General features: G+C 37.3%; 1 protein-coding gene across 2 annotated transcripts in view; it reads left to right on the plus strand.

The window, feature by feature from the left end:
* Positions 1–17,838, plus strand: part of PLEKHG1 (pleckstrin homology and RhoGEF domain containing G1) — a 124,223-nt gene that overhangs the window by 12,749 nt on the left and 93,636 nt on the right. The window lies entirely within an intron of this gene.

Consider the following 17,838-nt stretch of genomic DNA (forward strand, 5'->3'; position numbering starts at 1 on the left):
TTCCCCTCTGCTCCTCCCCCATCCTGAATTCTGTTTCACTGCTTAGCCTTTTTTGAGTTGTAGTGATTTTAATCTGTTTCTATAATGAGCAGAAAAAGCTAAATGAGACTGAAGACTAAAATATTCTAAAAGCTGAGAAAGCATGGTTTGTACACGTGCCCTAAGATGCAGAGGATTTCCTAAAATTCTTTGGGATATGTAGCAGACAAGAACGCTGTTTACAGTGTTTCAGAATATTGTTGAATTAACAAAACTGGAGTGTGTGGGAATGTTTCAGCTGAAGGGATGAGTGGTTCAAGGACTAAATGAAGAATATTTAGGAAGGAATTAATATTCTCTCATTTTCCCACAAAATTAAATTATGATGAGTGGTGTATCTGTCCAAACTATTAAGCTTTTCCTTTTGCAGAACAGCTTTTAGGGCTGTATAATCAACAAGTATACAGATACATAGTTGACAACTATACAGAGAAGTTAGGCTGGCCATTAGAGAGCATATAAGAGGGAAAGATTATCACATTGGAAAAGGATAATTGGAAATAAATGGAAAATGCTTAGTGGTGTTATAGGCTCACAAGAAAACTCCAAGAAGAGCAGTCTCCAGAAAGAGGTTCTTCCCCACTGGCATTCAGCCCTTAAATGGGGTCTAGGAGAGGTGCAGCCACGCTCCACCCCTTCTGGTCACACAGCTGAATTGCCTTCACCTGTGCTCCCACAGATTACTCATTGCTTACCTCAGGTGGTCAATCAGTTCAGGCCATAATTCAACAGTTTCCATACAAGGGCCAAACATTAACTCTGTACCAAATAGCCACCAGCAGTTTTGGCAAGTTCTCTTTAATTTCCAAATCTAAATACAGAAGTTTTAAGAATGTTTAATCCTGAGATTTTTTTAGGGGGAGTGGGGCTTAGCTTATGAAATTTGTTTGTGTGTTATACCAGTTTGAATTGCAAACAATGTTGTGTGCTTCTAATGGTTTCAGGAAGTTGCTTTGGAAAGAATGAATGTGGCATATAGTGTAGCAAAGGAAAAAATAACGCATTCATAAACTTGTTCAGAATGAGTTTTAAAACACTGCATTTATGCTGTAGGCCAGTACAAATTTGGAAAGCAGACAAAAATTCATTAATCTGTGCATGTCCATTTGCTTTGTTTAGGCCACGTATGAGGATTTGCATACTATGTGAGGTGGAAGGAATGATGCATGCGCACATATAAGCTTTTCTGTGAGTCTGGTCTATTTTTGGTATGCAATGGAGAAAAGGTGCAGTGCAAAAATAGGAGCTTAGTTGTGGTGTGAAGGCCTGTTAAAGTTTCTTATTGCAGAAAATGCCTACCAGATTGTTAGTGCAGTTGCATGAGTATCCATGGGAATATTCAGGGCTTAATATAGTGTACTGGATTAGAATCTAATACTTTAATTAAAGTTAGCACTTTTTAATAAGTTTTTCCCGAACGCTTTGCTTCTGATCACAGTCAGGCTCATATAGACCTACTGTAAAGTGCATTTTTAAGGTTGCTTGCTGTTGGTAATTTTATGAAACCTCTAATTCTACTTCACAACTTACAGGACAGCCAACTAGTGACTGTGAAATTTAACAGAAGCCTGCACAATTCTGACTGGGTTTCTCAAGATATTAATCCAAGTAACTTACGCCAGCGATCTGTTGAAAGTCTAAACCCTCAATACATATAAACTAAGTTTTGTAAAAAATAGGGTTTAGAAAAAAAAGGCCTTAATTGATTAAGCCTCTTTTGCAGATGCTGCCTTATTTTCTTACCAGTTCATATGTTGCAGGTTTTCAGCTGTCAAAAAGGTCCTGTGAAAAGAATTGTCTGGACAAATTCAGCAATAATATAATAAGAATTTTGTCTATTCTGTGGCCAAAGGAATCTTTTCAATTTTTTTATCTTAAGATGTTGAACAAAAATTCTTATCTCTACCTCTATTTAAAAGCTAACCCAAAGACAAGCTCCCTCACTCCTACTTTCCCCTATGCTCCCTCAGAGCAGTCAGTCCTTTCCAGCTGCCATCTCCTATTGTTGTGGTCAGATGATGAAGGAAAAGTGTATGCTTCCTTTTGTGTCCAGTAGATAGGAGTTCTTAACTGATGACTGCAGCTTTCTTTCTGACATAAAGGAAATGAATGGGCAGCAGTGATTATAGCACATCTGTTGTTTTCTGTTGAGCATCCTGTACAGCAGTGAAACTGACTTGAAGACGACTTTTTTTTCCTGTTGGGGACTAGTTAATAGAAGGGATACGGGTGACATGTGACAGCATTGTTTCTTTGTCACAGGTGTAGCCAGAGCAGAAAAACAAATAAGTTGGGACAGGACAACTTGTTTATGTTTTACAAATAAGTGCATCTTACAAAAAAAACCCAGTTATTGCAAAAGGTTTGGGGATGTACTGCACTTTGGTTGGCATAGGTAGGTAATGAGTTCTGTCTTCCTGGTGTAGTCCCTGCATAGCAAGCACTTAAAATAATTCTAATATCTCAAAGAAGTAAATGGAAGTGGGATGCTCTCAGTGCAGCCCCTGATGCTTTCTGTGCAAGCACTCTGACTGTCAACAGGAAGCTGTTTTGCTTGCTCTCTCACAAATTGTGTGAGAAAGCTGTTGACTGAAAGAGCTCTGTAAATCAGAGTCCTTACCGTCTTGGTTTGTTTTCCCTTTTCCTTTCTTTTGCTTTTAATTATGCTTAATTGCAGTGGTGTCAGTGAGGTGCTAGTACTCTGTTTTTGCACAGGCTAAAGATTCTGGTACTTAAACAGTCAGTATTTATGCTGACCTTGGATGGAGCTTTTAAACTGAAACTAGTGCACTGGGTAGTGCTGCCCTCTTTCTTTGCAGTTTCTGCTGTTTGCCTTCTGAAATAGCCTTTTTTTTCCTTTTTCTTTCCCCCTCCTTGTGTATGTGTGTCTTTTTTTTTTTTTTTTTTTTTTTTTTTTTTTTTCCCTCTCAGTCCTTTCTTGCCATTTGATATACCAAGATCTTTTTTGCCCCTTTCTTCTTAAGGATCTCCATCACTTAACAGGGGGGGATTTTGAAATGTACAACTTTGTATGCCTAAGATTTTTTTTTAGCTGGAGGCTGACAGCCTTTATAGAGCTAAGCAGGTTTTTCAAATAACAGGTGCACATGTCCACTAGAGATCAGAAAAGCAAGAATAAACAGTGCTGTAGATGAACATCAACATAGTTAATGATGCCATAAATCAATCATGCTGCAATTATGGCCTGGAGGTGCATATACACTGTTGGCAGAACAGGTATCAGTGTGATCCCCTCCTTGGGTACTATTTCCACCTGCAGTCTAAACTCACGAACTGTGCAGAGTAATTAACTGCATAGTGGGCCAGCATAGTAAAGGTTAAACTTCTGTCAACTATTGCTTTTTCCTGTAAGTGTGAATGGCTGTTATTTTAGAAAGAATTATTATAACTGTTCCAGCCAAATGCACTTGTATGAACATCTGAGGAGGTATTTGGTGATATTCAGAACACACTGCAGAAAATTGATGCTTCCAGGTTTCTGAAAAAATGAGCACCATAAAAACCAATTTTGAGTCTGTCTTTCTGTCTGTCTTTCCATCTTTTTGTCTTCCCGTCTTTCTTGTAGTGAATTTAATCTTTGTGGGTTCGTTCTTTTTTTTTTTTTTTTTTTTTTTTTGAAGGGGGTGCAGTGGTGTTTTGTTTGTTTTTGATAGGCTTGTCTAAGTGTAATTTAAGCAATTAAATAATCCTTTTGCTTTCTGAATGAGATCTACAGAGCCAATGCTCATGCCTCTAAAGCCTTTCAAGTGCTTAGCCTATCCCACAGGATTTTGGAATTATCTTGCATCTGTTGGCAAGCATTATGTTGTAGCTAAATATTAGTTATGGCACTAGCCAAGTAATACAGGAAAACCCTATACAAATCTGTATTTGCTTTTTTTTTTTTATTTTAATAAATTCTGTTCAAGAGGCAGGGTTAGTGTGTATGGTAAATTTTAATTTAAGAATCATAGCAGTGCCTCAGTGTAGTGTGTAGAACTGTCTCTTAAAATAAACTTTTGACTATATGTGAGATTTAGTATATTCCATTTGCTATTTAGAGGTTTGCTAAAATGGTCATATTATGGAATACCTGCTTTGGGAATGGTTGTGAACTCTTTCATCCTGAGCTAAGGATGCAGTAGGTGACTTGTAGGTCTGCAGATTGTTTCACAGAACGCTCAAAGAAAGCTTTTTGTTTTGAGCATTGATGACTGCACACTTAGAACAAAATCCTTACAAAAATACTTTTGCTTTTGGGGCAGATACTCACCAGAGCATTGTGATTCATAGCTTTTCAGTAAAAGAAACTGTAGTATGAACTTCAACCCTGAAAGAAAGATTAGCTACTGCTGTTATCAGCACAGACATCACTTTGAAGATACTGAACATCTGGTTTCCTTCTGGGAGAATTACATTTTGTCCAATTGACCCTTTGTAAAAGTAAATATTTATATTAGTTACATTTTGTAGAGATTTTTTAAAAAAATATTTAATACATGGGGAAAAAAAAACTACTTTGCATACTTAGCTGGAGTAGCATAAGTAGAGTACATCAAATGCTGTTTGGTTTTCTATTCATGAGTTTCTTTTGTAATTCAAAGTAATATTGGAATAGAGTCTGTTTCCCCCCCCCCCCCCCTTTTTTTTTTTCTCCTTTTTTTCTTTCTTTTGAATAAAGCATTTATCTTTTTCCTCACTCTCTTGTTACATCCCAAGAGCGTATTTGTTGCCCCCCACAAACTTTTCAGACATGAGGATAAATCCAGTATTATGATTAGTACATAATAATAATTTAGAAACATGAAGTTGCCTAGTAAATATAGTGTATATTGTGTTTGAGCATCTATGTCTTCTGGGATGAAATGGAGGCCAAAGAATATTGGATATATGTCTTCTAATCCTATTTTCAAAGTTAAATAGAAAGCATCTGAAATCATACTTACTATATTTGTTTCTTCTATGTAGAAATAGACTGTTTTGGGAAAAAAAATACTCTTCATACATTCAGATTTAAACACTACAGTTGCTTGTTTTGTGGGAGTATAACAGTGAGTGAGCGTGCATCTTTAAAGGACACAGTGTGTAACCATTTCAGTAAGAAAAGGCATTGGGCTTTGTGAAATATTACATTTGTAAAAACAGTTTAAAAAGCAAAGTCAGGATTTTTTTTCAGCCTTTCTTTTTTTTTGTGGGGGCGGGGGGAACGAGGGGAAGAATGCAGGACTTCACAGAACTGGTGCACATTTTCCTGTCAAAATAATAACGCTATTTAAAACTGAATCTTACTTTTCACAAGAAGTTCTCTTGGTGTGTTTTTTTTATCATTTTTATTTATATTTGTGAATTAAAGTCTTCCAGTGATTTTTCTTCACAGAAAAATGTTATTTTCCAAATTCTGCATTTTATTTCTCTGTAAGTTTGAAAAATAGTTGTCTAGTAATTTCTAATATACCAATCTTCTTTTTTGGGATTTATTTCCATAGAAAAGATTCTTTCTTTGTTTTAATATGAATAATCTGACAAACATGTTGGATGCGAGATGCTTGGAATCATGATAAATGATTCACTGTTTCCTGCTGCTTCCCACTTGACACGTGGAGCTTTTTACTGGTGACTTATCAAAAAAGTTAAGATCTACTTCAAATTCTTATAAATTTGATTTTTCCCTTTATTACTAATAATCTGTTTTACAATCATAGAATGGTTTGGGTTGGAAGGGACCTTTAAGGTCATCTCTTTCAACTCCCCTGCTATAGGCAGGGGCACCTCCCTCTCGACCAGACTGCTCAAAGCCTCATCCAGCCTGGCCTTGAATGCTTTCAGGGAGGGCGCAACCTCAACCTCTCTTGGCAACCTGTTCCAGTGTGTCACTATACTCACAGTACAGAAATTCCTCCTAATATCTTGTCTAAATCCACCCATTTCCAGTTTAAAGCCATTTCCCCTCGCATCCTGTTGCCACATGCCCTTCCACAGAAGTCCCTTCCTAGCTTTCCTATAGGCCCCTTTCAGGTACTGGAAGGCCACTATATGTTCTCCCTGGAGCCTTCTCTTCTCTTGGCTAAAAACCCGTGGTCTTTTGTACATCTAAGATACATTGCTTATGTAGTGAGCACCATTACTGCCTGCCTTTTTGCTGGATGTTCTAATGTTGAGGGTATATTAATCTTTGGGGTGAAGTGAAGCCTTCAAAAGATGGTGTGCCAATTCTAGTCTCAGAACAGAGAGCTTTTGGTCTGGCGGGTTAGAGGATAGTAGAAGATATTCGTGCCAGATTTGCATAGAATCTAAGCTAAAACTTAGATCAAGAATTTTCTGTGTTTATTTTTATTTTAGAAGTTCATACTTCTAAAATTTGCCTCGTGCACCACTGTTTATGAGAAATGATATTACAGTGGACTTTAAACAGGACATCATAATTTAAAAATTTATAGCGTCTCTGAAGCACGTCTGGTAACACAAGATCTAAAGCTATTAATTCGGATAGAACAAGGAGTTCTTTATGAATTGGCACTAGCTCATTTAAATTAGTTTGCTCCTAAATTAGTGATGATCAAGGGAGGGCAATCTGTAATAATGACCATCTGCTGTGCTATTAAAGCCCAGCAGACTTCAAGAGCTGCTTCAACTGTGGTAACACGCTGGTGCCATCCATAATATCCGTATTGCTACTATGCATAGAAAAAATAAACAAAAGCTGGACAAAAGCATAAAATTCAGGTACTCGTTTTGCAAACAGTCTGTCTTCTTCAACTTTGTAGTGTCTGGGAATGTTTCTTGGTTTTCCTTGAATCAGTAGTGGTAGTCCTAGTGGCCTCAGACTTTCCTTGAGTAACATGGAGGTAGAAGTTTTCTGCTCTGCCACTGGAGTGAGCCTGAATGCTTTGCCAGTGCATAGCACTCAATTGCATTTCACAATAGCAAGTGAATTTATAATTCAGTGTTATTTTCTGTTTATCAATTGTTCTCCAGTCTTGAGAAATGGATTTCCCCCTGCCCCCAGGAGGAATAAGTGGCATGAAACCAAAATGTTTGGCATTAGACTAGAGGAGCCCCACACAAGTGCTTGATTTTTGGTGCCGCATTGTATGTATGTTAATCAAATGAGTCCTCAGATCTTTGTTGTTACTGATTCCATGCACCTAGGTCACAACCCTAAATGTAGTTTAGATGCCTGAAGTTGTAATTGTCATAAAGATTTTTTACAGCCTTTCAACACTGAGAGTAGTGTACATTTCTTGATATTGTTAAACCATATTTTGTCTTATCTGTACCCTTGTCAGGTGCAAGGATATAGGTACTTGAGTAAATTCTTTAGTGTAAATAACTGTATATCTGAGGGAGGCATGAAACATGAGCAGTTTCCATCCCTGGTTCCCTGGATATTACTTTTCAAAGATGAGTGATATAATTGTGTTGTGTGCTTGCTGGAAATGAGATAAGTACTTGGGGCTTTTTCTTAAAATGCAATCAGCACTGCTGATAGAAAAATTCATTCTTAATTCTGAGTTTGTGGAAATCATCGTGTAAGTATACATTTACGTATGTATAAATAGGCATAATGTAAATATTATAATGTCTCTATAGTATTGCACTTCCTGCAGTTGATCTTTATCAGTAAAAGAAAACAAATCATTTTGCCTTGATGATTATCTTGTGTTAATCTAGGATTGCTTAGTTGTATTTTTAAAGATGTTGCTCACGATAGATGTTTGGGAGATGCCAGTGTCCACTGGTGTTTTGATTGGCTGAATCAAAAGATGGGGTATTGACAAAGCATATCTCATACTCTATATAAAGTATTAACACTTAATTTGTGCTACAGTAGCCTACAGTACCAGGCTCAAACTTAGAAATAAGAGTCATACAAAAAATACAAATACCTGAAAATTAGTCTTCCCAGTTCAAATATTTTAACATACGTATAATGCTTATGGCTTCTAAGGAAGCACTCATAGCCTGTGGTTTGTCTTCTTTGTTTTTAATGCCATTTCAGCCTTCATTTTACTACTTTCTGGAGAGTTTCTACTAATTCCTGAGTGGAGAGGGAAAATACTGCCTTTTGCAGCAGCTCTAACAGCTTTTCTTTCCGTGGAGCAGAATAGGGTGCCAAACAGATGATCGCACACACAGGTTACTGCTGTTTTCATGATCCAGAACAGTTTTAGCAGGGCCCATAATCAATTTTCAAAAGTTTTCAAGAGGTTTGAAGTTGGTAGTTACAGGCGACCTGATTTAACTAGTAATATTAATTTATAATAAATAATCAAATACTTGAACTTGAATGTAGATTTTGCCTTTAGTTAACCTTGGGAAAAGAAAAATAGCTCTAGAAGCATTACGAAAGGTACGCTACTGTAACTCTCTAGGGCTTACATAACCCAAATCTTCTTTGTCTTTGCTTCTTTTTGACTCGCATCTATATTGAAAATAAAACCAACTAATAAGGATGATTGGACAAAAGTACCATGTAGGTATCTGCTTTAAAGTAGATAAAATGTTTCTTACATTTAGATCGAAAGCTTTCAAAATTTCCCAGAATTACTGATAATTTTGAAATTTGGTTGTGACTTCAACCTGAACTGAATTGATTTTTTGAAGCAAGTCAGGTTCCTATTTTCCACAAATTAGCACAGATTCCAAAGTGACTAATTGGTTTTGCAATGTTTGGCCTTACTTTTGTAATACTTATGGTGCCTTGCAGCTTCTTCCCTAACTGTAGTAGCTTTTGCTAAAACCATGAAGGAGTTGGAGTTAAGCAAGCAACATGAAAATCCAAACCACAAAAATCTCACTTCCATTAAGGGTCTGCTTTCCATTTCATGCTAACTTTACCCTGATAGTGTCAGAGGGACTGCCCAAACCTCAGACTCGTGTGTTCCCTGAGGTGGTATCTTGAAATGTCCTCTCACTGCAAGTGAGCTGGGAAAAGTGGGGGAGGTAAGGACCAAGGAGAAGAAAAAACTTATAAACAGCAGAATTTGAAACTGGAGTGGCAATAGTTTGATTGATGCCCTATGACAGATCAGAGGGGAAGATTAGAGGGGAATGAGAAGCCCTGTTTGGCAAAGAATGCTGGCAGCTTGATGGTAGACCTGGAACCACTACACAGGTTGAGGGGTGGTGGCAGGGAGAAGAATATGGGGATGAGAAGGAAATGGAGTGACTGCAGTCAGATCTAGAGGAACAAACACTTCTTTCTCTACCCACTCCTATTGTATAAATGGAGTAAGGCTTCTGGGCTGCATAAACTCATTTGCTCATGAAGTAGAATGATTTCCTGCTTTTTCTGGTAATATACAAAGCCCTTTATGCATTTGAAAGTTTGAAATACAACAGAGTCATCTTTTCTTTTTTTCCTTTTTAAATTTTGCCCTGCTGAATATGCTGACATCATCCGGGATCCTAGATGCTGGTCTTACTTAGCTATTCCTCCTTCTAGATCCAGATGAAACTTGAGGTTATTAGTATGCACTTCATGTGTTGGCATCCTCCAGGGTGCAGAATGTGGAATATACAGCAAGAGTGGAGGAATGGGGATTTTTATGTATCAAAGGCTGAATTACTTAACTTGAAATAGCATTTATTGGAATACATTTGTGTTTTTTCTTCAGCAAATCAGTACTTAATATTTGAATAAAACATTAAGGCTTATAAATGTACATATATTTAGTTGTATATCTTGGCAGTGCTTTTAGGTTTGTTCCTCCATCGCTTGAATACGGGAGGCTATTTTGTAAAAGGTTCACCTAAGTTATTTCTTCCCTTAAAAAAATGGAAGAAAAGGAACTTTCATCTGAATTCACCGGGCTTAGCTCAGAGAATTCAAAAGGCTTTGGAAACTGGCTGAAGTTCTTGATACTGAATTGAATAATATCCCCTTGAATATTTACTTTAGTCAAGTCTGTTCAGAGGTTTCCCCCTCCCCAAACCCCCAGCCTTATTTGTATTGATTTCCAGTACTAGATCAAAAGGACAAAGAAATGAGAGAAAAGATGTATATTCCAGCAGCTTTTTTATTCTTGTGGCCTAAGTTTGTGTTCTGTGTTTACACAAATAGAAGTAAATGGAAAAGCCGAGTTTTGTACTACAGATATCAGTCTGTCAGCAGGAATTGCACTGCCAGTAGGAAAACAATGTAAGTCATGGTTTTTATTTCTCTCTGAAACCACACTGTTGATACACATGTCATGAAAATGGCTCAGTATGAAAGAAGTATGCATGATAGTTTCTTATTGCTGGTTTTGGTATAGGATTTGATACAGTACAGTGATTTGTTGATGTTAACTTTCTTGTATACCTCCACACTTCTAATACGGTGCAAAATATTTACATGCCTTTGAAATTTCTTGATGTGATTTTGGGAATTATATTGATTTTATATATATAAATATATATATATATATAAGCTATATATATAAATATAGCTTATTTAAGGAAAATTGAATTTCTTTAGGTAGCTAGTTGTTCTTTTTCATCATCTTTCTGAGGACAGAAATGAAATAATTGATTGCTCCATTCTCATGCTGTTTGCATATGAAAGTGATGCATCTTTTACTCTCCTAAAACTTCCCAGGATGTGAAAAGGTAGGAAGAGAAACATCCCTGTGTCAGTGATGGCAGTTCTGACAACACAACAAGAGCAGGGAAAGCTGACAGTTCAGTGTGTGATGGGTTTCTGATTCTCTGCTGGCAGAATAAAAAGCTGTGCTCCTCAGTGTGGTCAAAACTGAAAGTTAAGAATAGTGGCCTTCACCATGTAGTGAACTATTTCTGGGGAGAACTAGGACAGCTATTCAAAGTGAGAATGTCTGTTAATAGAAATTTTTAAAATGGCATGTAGTCTTAGCATCTTCTAACACTTCTCAAAACAAAAGGTAACACTGGTGGAAATACTTTATTGACTACCACAGCTGTATCCAAGCATGTTTCCCAATGATCATTATACTTCAGATAATCTTAAATCTAAAGCACAAAAGGATTTGGGCTGATTTTTCTTCTATCTAATGGAAAATTACAAAGCAACATTCAGTTCAACAAAAAACGTCTCCTGGCACTAGCTGTGAAAGCTGTTGCTTTGAAAAACTTCACAGTACGCAAGTGCTGAGTCTTTTAGAGATCTGTTTTATGATCTGTCCATGCAGTAAAATTGGACAACTATTATTTTAATGCGTAATAGATATTTATTTGGTACTATGTTTGAAAGCTGGGTCAAAGTATTCATTTCGGTTAGAAAAGGTGAATGAGAGTCCTGTCAGAATGCAAAGTGCAATGGCTCAGACTGTCCACTGTTTTTGCAAATTACTTGGAAACAGTTCAAGCTGTGTCCCAACTTGTTCTTCTGAAGCAGTCATTCAGACTCCTTTGCAAATCATGTCAGGCTGAAGATGGTTGCTGTGTGTTTTCCTTTCACCAGTGTTTAGCCTCTTAGGTACTACTTGAGCTAATCAGCAACGCGTGAAACCTTTCTCTTTCTAGTCATGTTTGATTTAATATTGCATATTCTTCATACTGAAGCATGACTTTATATGTGCATATACACACACACACACACACACAAGCACGTATTTCCATATATTGGACATAGTATAGTGGGAGCTATTTGTAGTGAGTGAATGGTTGGACTGGATGATCTTTTAGGTCTTTTCCAACCTTGGTGATTCTGTGATATACAAAATTGTGATTAACCAGAGACTAAGCATGAATGTAGTTTTAAACTATATCATTTCTCTGTGCTGTTCACTAGGAATATGTATTTAAATGTCATAATCATAACTAGGGCAAAACCTGCAATTGCAGAGCTCTGCTGATCTGGGGATGTGATATTCAAAGCTTACATATACAGAGAGAGAAAGCCCTGGCTTACTGTAACTATTAGTCCAAGTGTTCTGAAGATAACTGCCAATTTTGGCTCTAAAAATGTATTATTTGCAAGTCACACTTCAACAGTTGTGCTCTGGAGAGGTTTGATAAATAATGTAGTGTTTTTACAGGAAATGTCCAAATCTGAGTTATAAGGCCATTCATTCTGACAACCTACTTACAAGTGAGTGTGCACAGTGCTGTTAGTTTATCTTTTATCGGATTCCTTTTTCCCCATGTGCATGCAGTGTACATATATAAGAAAGTATGTACACCCAGACATACATGCCTATGCATTAAGAAAAAGGAGAAGCTAAAGAAGCATGCCAGTGGTCCTGCCGCTGACCGCCAGCACCAGGGCTGGGAGGCAGCCAGCAGCAGCACTTGGATAACTGGAATATGTCAGAGTTGAGAAAGCTTTATCCACTGAATGCTTTACGGTCTTTGTACTGTTGTTTTCCTAATTTCACGTACTCTATGATGAAAACAAAACCCCAGATGCTTCCATTAATCACACTTTGCTCCATGCAAGAAGCTGGGACAGTCTTTTTCTGATGGCTCCTAGGAGAAAAATGTGTTTTACAGGATAAATACATTTAAGTAACATGATTATGCATGACTGTACTTTGGCTAGCAACAAAAATGACACTTTAGAAAAGCCAGCTTGGATATTATTTTTCTAATAATTTTGAAGCCCATCTTTCAACCTCCCAGCTCATCGGTAGTACTATGCTCAGTCAAGTCCATTGCAACTGCAGGAAGCTCACAAACAGCTTTCAGGGAGTCCTTTTCCTAACACAGAGTCACATCCATTCCTTTCCTTGCAAATGTAATGGAGTCACCATTTCTTAAGGAGAGAAAAGAACTCAGTGAAGGATCCAAGTGTAAGTGATAGTTATTCATTATCATGGCTTAAAGCAGGCTTCTTTTTTTATGAATAAGAGGCAGCAATGCCAAACCAAACATTCTAGTTTTTATTTTTTTTGGTCTAGCTTTCCAGAACAGTTTACAGATGAGGGGAAAAATATTTTTTCCTCTTGTTTGCCTATTACAAAGTGAATGAACCTTCAGGACTGTGCTGACATTGTCTTTTCTAAGTATGATCTACTTCTGAAACGTTTGCTTTATGTTGACATTTTTTTTCCCTCATACAATAACATACAAAGTTGTTTCTTTAAAACCATAAAGTGAGGCCAAATATATTACCGGCATTTTATTTAAGAGGTAAAGCGGCATAATTAGAGTTGTTACATACCAATCACTCTATTGCTAGCAAAACTAAAGAAAAATGACTGTACCTTGAAAACTGTGTGCTTGCGAGAATAAGTTGTGATTTTAGTTTGGGTACAGAAACAGATTTTTGGTTTCTACGTTTTCCTTCCCCTTTCTTTCTGGGGGTCTTTCAGAAAGATGTATTTAAATGGATTTAAGAAGAGACCCCTAAAATAGATGACTCTAAAGTGGATGCATCTGTACTTCTCATAACACATTGAGCTGTTCAGTAGGATTTGAGGATTTATATTTTTGATTCATTCTCTCTATTTCTTAAACTGTCCATGACTGCAGTTTCAAGGTTATATGAGTTTAGGGAGACTTTGTTCCCTATCTCATTGTTTTGACTTTGGCCCTACTTAGAATGAAAATAATTACGAATTTTATTTGTCCCGTAGATATTATCTTTTCTACTGACCTTAAAAATATCAAAGAGCTTCTCTTTAAGAGGGCTATGAAACCTTCATATGAGACACAACAAAATAAATAAACCTGGAGGAACTTCAGTTGTTATCATAGTTGTGTGATTTTAGGAGAGACTACACTATGTAATGCGCATAGTCCTTACCAAGGTGACAGCAAAGTTTTTTGCTTTTTCTACAAAATAAATATGAGTGTTAGTGATCTTTAACTGATTGTCAAGAAATACTCTGGAGCAGAAACAGGTATCTGAAAATGAAGTGCCATAATATGAAAGGCATGCAGACATGGTGAGAATGTTACTATGTGAGAACAAAATTATTCAGCTGTGCTTAAAACTGCACGTGGAAATGGGTTTGAGTTTATTTAATGCTTTGTGTATTAAAACTTGTGATCATTATCATTTATTTTTTTTTGCTGAGATTGGTTTCTTTGTGTTGCAACAACAACTTTTATTCCTTGCAGGCTGTTTCAGTTTCATTTCCTCCTCTGGTTGTGTGTATGATGGAATGATGTATTTGCACAACAGTGGTCTTTTTCAGGACAGAATATAGCGATATCCTAAGCACAGAGATCAAACAAAAAGAGAAGCACCGTAAGTGCTACCACACAACTTCTGTAACAGAAAAGCAATTTGCAGGAGACTTGAAGACTGTGAAAGCAGGTATCAGGTATTAGCCAAATCAGCATCTCTCCTATTGTGTGAAGTTCAGGGCTTTGAAAAGGAATTTGAGCTACTCTGAGAACCATGCTGCTGAAATCCTTTCCCTTCGGGTGCTTTTTCACAACCATGAGCACTATACAGCAACTTTTATTGTGGCTGGAATTTGACAGGTTCTTATCCAGCTTGTGGAAGGAGGCTTTTTCATTTGTTTGCTTGCTATTGTTATATTGGTAGTGGTTGGTTTTGGTTTTTTGTTGTTTTTTTTTTTTTCTTTTTCCTCTTTTTTTCTTCTCCTTTGGAAACTGAGACACTGAGCATCTGTAGTTGCTCTTAGAACTTTTCTCATGAGAAAGTTCACATTATAAAAAGGGGAGATGGCTTTGAAGAGCAGATTTCTTTGATAGAGTAGTACTTGGTAGATATGTCTTACTACTGACTGCTTGTAGGGCCTGTGATAAGCTTTTCTGCTAGTCTGTAAATAGTTCAGGGCTGATCTCCTTGTCCTGGTTTCCACTGTTTTCCTTCAATGTGTTTCAGGAATGTTCTGTGCTAAGATATCTCATTCAAGTCTGCCTATTTTCTCAAGCTGCAGTAGAAATCTGATTTATTCTGACTATAGAAATTTAATAACTAAACAAAAGAATTGTTTGGCTAGTAAGCCAAGATTAAGACTTGAGCACTAAGCAGGACATATAAAACACCAGAAAGCTGTAGGGGTTTGTAGCACAGCATTGGCATGCTGTCCAGAAGGGACAGGCAGTTTCAGCTACTCACACTTGGTTTATCTGTTTCATTGTAAGCAGCAGCTAGTGCCACCTGCGGGAGCTTTGCTGGAACAGGTGGTGTTAGCATACAGAGGTGCAACACCATTAAGAAAACAGATGAGAACGTGCTATCAGAACTTTGTGTCACCACAAAAGTGATACCAGGGGCTTTTTTTCTATCAGTTTGCTGTGGTACAGCATGACTACAGAGGAGCAGGGCTGATCTCTAAGCAAAGTTACATGTTCAAAAGGTGATAATTTAAAAAATACTTACTAATGGTTGATCTTTACAAAATAAAAATGATAGTGGTTAATTATACTGAAATAATTTCATATAATCTGCGCAAAATTGACTAGAGTTAGAAGGCTGCTACTTCTGCTGAGCTGATAAATCACTGTGCTTATTTCACTGTTAAAACCTTGTGTCTTTCTGCTTAGGCTTTGAACTGACACTCTGCAGGGGTATTTGGGAGTCTACAGGTTATTTGATGGAATGTCAGTGGAGGTTTTGATCCCACAGAAGACCCTGCAGAGAAGGCTTCCTCTTTGTTTCCCTTGGCAGAGAAGCAGCATATGGTGGTGTTAAGTAAGGAGTCTCACAGCACGTTTGGACACTGACCAAATGTCTCATCTTTTCAAGAAATTCATTCTATACAAAGTTTGAAGGAGAAGATTCCACATCATGTTCCCTCCTAGACCTCATATCATCTGTTACTTTGCAAAAATTTGCTCTCTTAATTAGTGAAGTGAAATATAATTATTAGTTGCTGAACTCGATATTTTATTGGGTTTGGAAAACCATTGCCAAGCCCTGGGGCAGGATTGGAAATGGATTCAGAGCTGTAGGAGAGACTGGAGAAGCAAGATGTAGGTGTAGCAGTTAAACCACAGAGCAGGCAGCCAGCTCATTCCCTTTGCTGGAACATTTGTGATGTTTTTCAGATCCAAAACCAGTGAATTGCAGCAAACCAAAATGAAAGTGACAAGGGGAATTCTGTGATTTGGTCTTTGCTTGAGGGGAAAGAGTTGGGTATTTTTGGTTGCAGCTGCAATTTGAACAATTGACTCCAGAAACTAGTCAGAGAATGTTGTAGCCTTGTGCTGTTTTGAAGAAAGGCGGAGGAGAGGTTATGTTGCTGCGACTTTCACTGATAGGACAAATGAGATGCAAAGAATGTTTTGTTCCTTCTTGTCAGATGATTTTGTTCAAAGCAGCTCATCTCTTGGTACAGTTGCTGTAGTGTCACTTTCGCAGCCTTTCTGTGGGAAATGAGGGAGACCTGCTTTGGCTATGAGACAACTTATCCCCTTCTCCTCAGCCACAAAATAGGGCTTGGAATGCTTCAGTGTGTGTTTTGATGCAGGGGAAAAAAGGCTGAAAGATTTTTGTGGGAGAGGACTGCTGGAAAAGGGAAGCAGTAATTCACACCCACATTCAGAGCTCGGCTGGAAGGAAATGAAAGGAGCCATTAGAATTCTGTGCAGTCTTGAAGAACTAAATACTAACTTGAAACAACACTTTAATCTTAAACAAGTACTGCTATGTTACTTTGAAAGACAATGATGCATAGTGATGATGCATAGGCACATCAGTGAGGCTAAATAGCATATGAGGATTTGTGTCCTGATTTTTGTCCTTTCCATGATATTTAGAGTTTTTTCGGTGTCATCTCTTGGTTCATGTGAAAGAACTGTGTTAGTGTTTGCATGTGATCTAGCTTTCATGGTTTGTGTGACCTTGGATCAAAGCTATTCTCATGGGTTTCAGAGCAGTAATGTTTCAGGTCCATAAGGGAATTTGAAGACAAACAAATTGCTAAAAACTATTTCTAGGACGGATGTTCTTCTTCTCTAACAAAGATATATGCAACCTTTAAGAGCAAAATGTCAAGTTCTGGTCGCATTAATATGGGTGAGATTTTTGCAGTAACTTTCCTTGGAATCTGGAGTTCATCCTGCAGCCTGTGACTTTCCGAGTGCTGTTTATGGTGGTCTGAGTGATGCTGCCTTCAGAAACACATCCACCTAAGAAGTGTATCATTCTGTGCAGGCTGTGCGTGGGCATCTGAGTTTACTTGTTAATTTGCAGAATTTTGCATGTCAAGAAAACTACAAATACACCCTTTGTCCCAAGCCAATTTAGCACTTCCTTCTTTTTTTCTTTTTTTAAAGTTGTAGCAGGAAGAATTCATCCAAATGTTATTTTAAAATAAACGAGCAGATGGTTTTACTATTAGCAGTATTGTGTGTAATGTCAGCTGTTTCACTTGTATTAGTCTGCTTTTGTGGCTGTTTAAACTGCAGAGAGCTACATCTAAAAATAAAAGACAGTATTTTAAAGGAATACCACTGTTGATTGTGCATAAAGTGGCTAAAACAGGAGCAGATTAATATTAGTATTGGTGATTGTGCCTCTGGAAGACTGGAAAGAAATGTACAGTCTATTTAAGGCTCTGTGCAGTGAGAGGTTTTTGAAGAAATCCAATCAGCTTCTTTGAATGTGATCACTTCCAGCTCTTTGGAACAGATACAGTGTAGAGGCTGGTGATGTGACACAAAGGAGGAAGTTCAGGTTGGATTTGGTCTGTGATGTTATTCAACACAAATATATACCTGCCTTCTATAGATACCACTGCAAACGATATTGTGATCAGCAATTATTTCTTTTAAGCTGCTTGATGCTTTCTTAGAGCATCAAAAGATGCTCTAAAAATGGAAAAGATGGAAAAGAAATCTTCTCTCTAATGAGAATCTAAGAAATTGAAAAATTGCAATAATTCAGTTTATAGTTATTTTCAATAATTATGAATCAGT

Source organism: Coturnix japonica, chromosome 3 (assembly GCF_054131305.1).
Source record: "Coturnix japonica strain WE chromosome 3, WE-NBRP24, whole genome shotgun sequence".
Taxonomy (NCBI): domain Eukaryota; kingdom Metazoa; phylum Chordata; class Aves; order Galliformes; family Phasianidae; genus Coturnix; species Coturnix japonica.